This window comes from Culex pipiens, chromosome 2 (assembly GCF_016801865.2).
Source record: "Culex pipiens pallens isolate TS chromosome 2, TS_CPP_V2, whole genome shotgun sequence".
Classification (NCBI taxonomy): domain Eukaryota; kingdom Metazoa; phylum Arthropoda; class Insecta; order Diptera; family Culicidae; genus Culex; species Culex pipiens.
The window spans coordinates 90,976,229-90,982,228 of record NC_068938.1 but is presented as its reverse complement, the minus strand read 5'-3'; the positions used below and the strand labels follow the sequence as shown (position 1 = coordinate 90,982,228).

General features: G+C 43.7%; 1 long non-coding RNA gene and 1 pseudogene across 2 annotated transcripts; both read left to right on the top strand.

Moving 5' to 3' along the window:
• Window positions 1-1,789: 1,789 nt before the first annotated feature.
• Window positions 1,790-2,705, top strand: LOC128092854 (uncharacterized). Of its 2 annotated transcripts, XR_008212044.1 has the most exons (4): window positions 1,888-1,902; window positions 1,967-2,245; window positions 2,306-2,609; window positions 2,669-2,705. It is a non-coding gene; the product is annotated as an uncharacterized LOC128092854 (long non-coding RNA). The 2 variants fall into 2 exon arrangements; XR_008212043.1 differs by having other exon boundaries at window positions 1,790-2,245.
• Window positions 2,706-2,722: 17 nt separating this feature from the next.
• LOC128092653 (uncharacterized) lies at window positions 2,723-3,126 on the top strand (annotated as a pseudogene).
• Window positions 3,127-6,000: the final 2,874 nt, after the last annotated feature.

The following is a 6,000-nucleotide window of genomic DNA, read 5'->3' as shown; positions in this document are numbered from 1 at the left end:
TTTTAGGACCCAATTTGGCTATTGTTTGATGTAGCAAAAACTTAAATTTTTCGTGTCGAGATAAACATGGAGGGAAATTATACTCAAAATTATTCTATCTTTGCGATTAACTTCACCCAGTTGGATTTATCTTTCCTTACATCTGTAAATATTTTTCGGGAAAAAATATTGTTTGATACTTCTCTAAAATTGCTATATATACAGCAATTCCATTTGAAAAGAGCCTAAACCGAAAAAAAGTTCTCCGATCGGGCTCAAAATTTTTCTGGGGGTTCCTTGGCCAAAATAATTAGACCCGTATTTTTTTGTTTGGCCATTAAGGTGACCTGTATCGTGCTAAGGTCGTTCAAAAAATGGCAATTTTCGTCATTTTTCGCAAAAAAAAATTTTTTTTTAAATCATATCTCCGTGTCATTTCATCCGATTTTAGTTGTCTTAGACGCAAAAGAAAGGTGATTCAATTGGCTATTTGAGAAAAATAGTGAGAAGTTTCAAAAATCTTGCTTAACATTTGAGAAAGTCGTATGAAAACTAAAAATGGCGTTTTGACCGTGTCTGGACCAATATTTTTATCGGATTCCTCGGAAAATTTCACATAACATATCATAACATATGTTTGATACTTCTCTAAAATTGCTATATATATCTGGAGTTTTTTTTTTTTTTTTAAAAAAAAAAAGGTCCAATAAACAAAATTTCCAACAAAACACCCAAAAAGTTTTGAAACCGCCTTGAGTCAGGGGTATTAAAAAACACCCTAAAAGCTGAAAATTTTGTTTAGAAATGTATACCATGTGTTTTTCATACACACTCACAAGTTGTCAGGGGGGCGAATTTAATATAATATAATATTATTATCTTATTATTTTTATCTTTTAGAAAATGGTCCTAGGTCAGCTGACTGTAAAGCAAAATAGAGGAAGACAAGCTCAACCGCTGACTGCTTATGACACCATCGACGTTGGCAATATCCAAACAATTCTTTGCTTATAGCTTCCCTACGTTAGGAACGTGTGAGTACGCTAAATTAAACAATTGAAATTTCGAAACCGGTCAACCAGCCGTATCTTAAAATGCGGGAGTATCGAACGAGAAGAAGCTGTAAACAATCGAATCGAGCCGAGTAATCGATGGGCAATGGGTTCGAGATGAATTTTGGTGAAAATGATATGATGATCGCAAAATTTCACACAAGTTTTTTTATCAATTATATAGGTAAACTATGGCAACTATGGAGATAGATTCCCCAAGCCACCCTTTTTTTATTTTCAATAACGACTTATGGGTCGGACGGATCGAATGAGACCAAAACAGACAAAATTGGTTGAGCCAGTGCGCAGATAACTTAGTGAAATTTTTTTTGATCAGCTTCCCACCACACACACAGACATTTGCTCAGAATTGTATACGTGAAGGTGTGTCTAGGAGGTAAAATTAAGAATTTAATTTTTCGACTGATTATAGCCTTTCCTCAGTAAGGTGAGGAAGGCAAAAAACGGATAATCGAACATCTGAAATCGAAATTTTGAATTATCAAGGCATCGGATAATGGATTTTGGACTGTATTTCCTTAACCAAACGTTAAACATGAGCAATTCTCTACGAAATCGGCCGATTTCGACCATTTTTATTTTTTGTATTTTTTTTTATTTGACTCAAACTTTGTGGGGTCCTTCCTTATGTCCAAAGAAGCTATATTGTGTCTTTGGTTCACCCATACAAGTCTCCATACAATTTTGGCGGCTGTTCATACAAAAAGGTACAGTAAACCGGGGTGACTTTGATACACACAAAAAAAATATTACCGTAATGACAAAAGTAACTTATTTTTGATTTAAAAAGTTGCTAAAATTAGCTTGAGGGAAAGTTTTTTTCTTGTTTAAAATATGAAAACTTTTACTGGTAAAGTTTTTGAAAATCTCCTTACTAACTGATTTAAAAGTCTTAACTTTTAATACGACTGTAGAATTTCTTTCATTTTGACGTTCTCGTGTAACCGTGTACGACTAAGTTCCAAATGTAAACAAACACTTTGGTGGGTCCGGTGGTGCTGGTGATTCTAGGACGCAAAGCAAAGCCGACGGTGGCAGCAGCCAGGAATCGGACGCGGAAACCTTCGTGAGCCAAACAGCAGCAGCGGAACGCATTCGAAGGAGGGTGGTGCGGGTGCGGGACGAGGTGAAGTGCTCAAAAAGGACAAGGCGAGCTTCCTGCAGGAACTGCAGCTGTTCCACGACCGGAATGGGTAAGAAGAAAGCTTGGGTGTTTTGTGGGGCTTGTGATTGATTTTGTTTGTTTTTTTTAGGATGGGAGGTAGGAATGTGGATTCGCACCGGTTGTATTCGGTGGTGGTGGCCCGGGATTGGTGATTGAAGGTCAATTCCCGCGAGGACTGTAACGAGATCATCGAGGAGATGGCGCTGCCGAAGAGTTGCGTGAACAACGAGATTGCGTTGAAGAAGATAAACATCCGGTTTTTGGACAAGTACGAGACAGGTGATTTTCACGGTGAGGAGAAGGAGCCGACGAAGAGGAGGACGTCGAGAAGCGGGATAATCGGAGGTAGCCAGAGCGGATGTTGCACTCGGTGCCGGCGGTTTACAACACCTGTGAGTAATGAGAATGTGTACAGTGGCTTGCCAACTTCACTTACTTCCATCTCTTTTAGCAAATAACCGTCCACAAATGCTCATCTCGCGACGGCGCAGCTCCAGCCGAATGAACCCTGGACAGCGTGCCGAAAAAATCTGTGTCATTCTCGAAGGAGGATGAAGTGCTCGAAATCGAATTCCGTTCCGAGGGCCTCATCAACCCAATCTTCCGGATGCGCTTCCAGAATCGGGAACTCCCCGTTCAGGCACTTCACTTTCCAGCCAGGAAACGTCGATCACCCTTGCCGAATCTACAGCCAACTTCTCCAAACCTGTCCTGATGAAGGCCGGCAACGTGACCATCCTGTTCTCTACTTTGCTGTCGCGCGTCGAAACGTCCGTCTGGAACCGTCCAGCTTGGGGTCTTCGGAAGTGACCGGTGGCGTACCCTAAGAATCGGTACAGCTTGGACTCGGATTTTGGCCAGAAGCGTAAAATACAATAACAAAATGTCTTATGTAACATACTGTTTAAAACTTTTAAAAATAAATATAAAATAAAGCCTAGAATCAAGCAAATTTTTCTGAAATTAACACTGTAGTATTAATTCAATTCAATTCGGTTTTATTTGTGAGTAATCAAGTAACAATGAGTTCATTTAGGTACGCAACAGAGTTTTGGTGTTCCTTTCAGCTGTGTTTTACATCGTAATTCAATCGAAAAATTATTACTTATAACTATGGAATAGACAAGAGTAAGAAAAAGTTTTCAAAAAACTTACAGAAAGTGCAATGGTAAAAGGATAGATAGAGAGAAAGCTTAAAACTAGATCACAGACAAAAATAATCAATTATAGATGTGCTTGATCATCAGCTCCCCGAGGGCCAGAAATTGCTCCGCCTTGTTACGGCAGCTCCGAAACCGCGTCATCATCTCCCCCGCGAGAGCAAAGAACTCCGGCAGGGTAAAGAGATCTTCCCCGGTGACTCCTTGCTGGGCCGCATCGCCGCTACCGGCAGCGACCACGCTGGCAAACGAACGCCCCCATCCAGGAGGGAACGCTGGGTTGTCCGCTGGAACCGTACGCTGTCCAACTGCAGGAACGGCTGAGCTCGTACTTCGCCGAGGAGAGTGGGACGCTGCTGCTTTCTTCTTCCTCTTTTCCTGCTCCTCGAGGTAGGCCTTGCGCGCGACGCATCCGCGGTAATTGCCGGTATGGTTGCCGTCACAGTTCGCGCACTTTACGCGCGGCTTAGTTTGTTCTGCGTTTTCCCCCAAGTCCGCCTTTCGTGGCAGTGCGCACGCCTCCGAGAGGTGTGACTCACCGCACTTCACGCAGCGGGGCCGGAGGTTACAATTCAGCGAGCCGTGGCCGAATTTCTGGCAACGGTGGCATTGCGCTACGTCCGTCGGGTTCTTGGTGTAAAACCGCCAGTTTACCCAAAAACCGTCCAACGTCTTAATCCGCCGCAGATCTTGGATCTTGACGGTGCCGCGGTCGAAGTACAACAAGTACAGGGTATGCGTACCCGTGACTGTTGTCTTTCGCGAGAGCACTTTTATCTCCCGTGGCTTTATTCCGGCGTTCGAGAGGTGTCGCTTCAGGTCGGCGATCGGACGGTCTTGGTAACCCTGCAAGACGACCTTAACAGGGGGCTTCTCTGGGTCGTATGTGTAGAAGTTGAAGTTGCTACGCTTCAGTTCTTCAAGCACCAGGTCGAAATCTTTTCTGTTCAGTGTGATCACTTGCACTGCCGACTTACCGATTTTCAGACAATATCCGAGGCCTTCCAGCAACTCGTCAACATCGTCCGCCAACGTGTCCAAAACAAAAATTGGAGGTGGTCTTCGTTCCGTTGGAGAATTGTTCTTTTTTGACGTCGACACTTTCTTCCGTGCACGTCCATCGTATTCGTCGTCGTCGGTAGTGCTGCTACCGTCGGTGTTGTTGTTGTTGTTTTCTTCGTCGTCGCTCAGCATCTGGAACTCGTTCCTGATGGGAATGTTGGCGGATGTCGATGTGCCACTGGTCGTGGCACCGGAAGTACCTGAACGGGTTCGCACTGGTGATCTTGGAACATATCCGGGATGTAGTAACTTTTTGTCGATTCCTTCTGCGCTCACTCTCCCCTGCGCGATGGCGGTCGACACGGCGTTGGTTTGTTTACCTTTTTGCACACGGCCGGTAGACGAACTTCGCGGGTTTTTCGAGGCCGCACTCGAACTGCCACGGCCACGGCCGGCCCTTGGCATGCTGGTGGAGCAAACTCGCGGCTAATCACGGTAAACTACGGCGAAAAAAATCGAAAAAACGATGGAGCACTGAGCACTTGACTGCTGCTTGCTCTCGTGCGTACACGGAGGTCCACTGTAGTATTAAATGTTGTTTATTCTTGCTATAAAAGGTTTCTTTTCTAATTAAAAGTAAAACACTTTTACCGATACAACGATTTTGTTCCATTAATGCATGGTTGTATCAAAAACTTTCCAACTTTTAAATTGAAAAGTTTGAACTTTCTACGAATATTCACCAACGCGAACTTTTAATCCAACGAACGATCTTTTTAAATTCAGAGTATTTTTTCTTTGTGTGTAGGATTTCAATTTGTTTTTGGAATATTTTCCAATAGGTAAGGTTTTTCTCAAGATTATTATTTTTAAAAAATGTACTGGGGTAGGCCACACAAAGTCCAAGCACTATTTTGGAAATAAAAGTTTTTTCAATAGTGTTTAGAAAAATAGTTTCTTTAAAAACTCTTAGTTTAAATTCCGGGGTGACTTTGATAGTCATAGTTCTTGTTTCTTGTTTAAATCATATTTAAGATGTTCAAACTTTATTTGTACGTTAAATGTACCATCACTAAAGTAGCTGATATCAGTTTTCGTCTGACAGCCGGAGACAGCGGTTGTTTTTTCTGCTGTTTTCGTGGCGCGGCAAAGTGCTTACGGATGGAGGTGGAAGAATCCTCCGATGGGGACGAGTTTCGTTCCGTAAACGGAACGGGGATGCGGAGGAAGACCAGCGACGGAGCCATTGTCGGGAATGGCCCAGAGGAGAATCTTCTCAACAACAACAAGTTCAGCCCGCTGGCGGAGAACAACAACAATAACAATGGTACCCCAGCCGGGAAAGGAAGCGTTCCACCGGTTCCAGTGGTTCCAGTGGCCAAGAAACCACCACCTCTGGTGGTAAAGAATACGAGCTACGCCAAGCTGAGGAGTGTAATGTCGCCGTGCACAACCAAGCCAAGTTACAAGCTAACTCCGTTTGGGATCAAATTGATGTGTTCCTCCGAGGAACGTTTTGAGACCGCGCGGGCCCACTTGATTGCGAACAAAGTGGAGTTCTACACCCACGAGAAACGAAGCGAGCGGCAACTCCGCGTCGTCGTCAGAGGACTTCCACCGG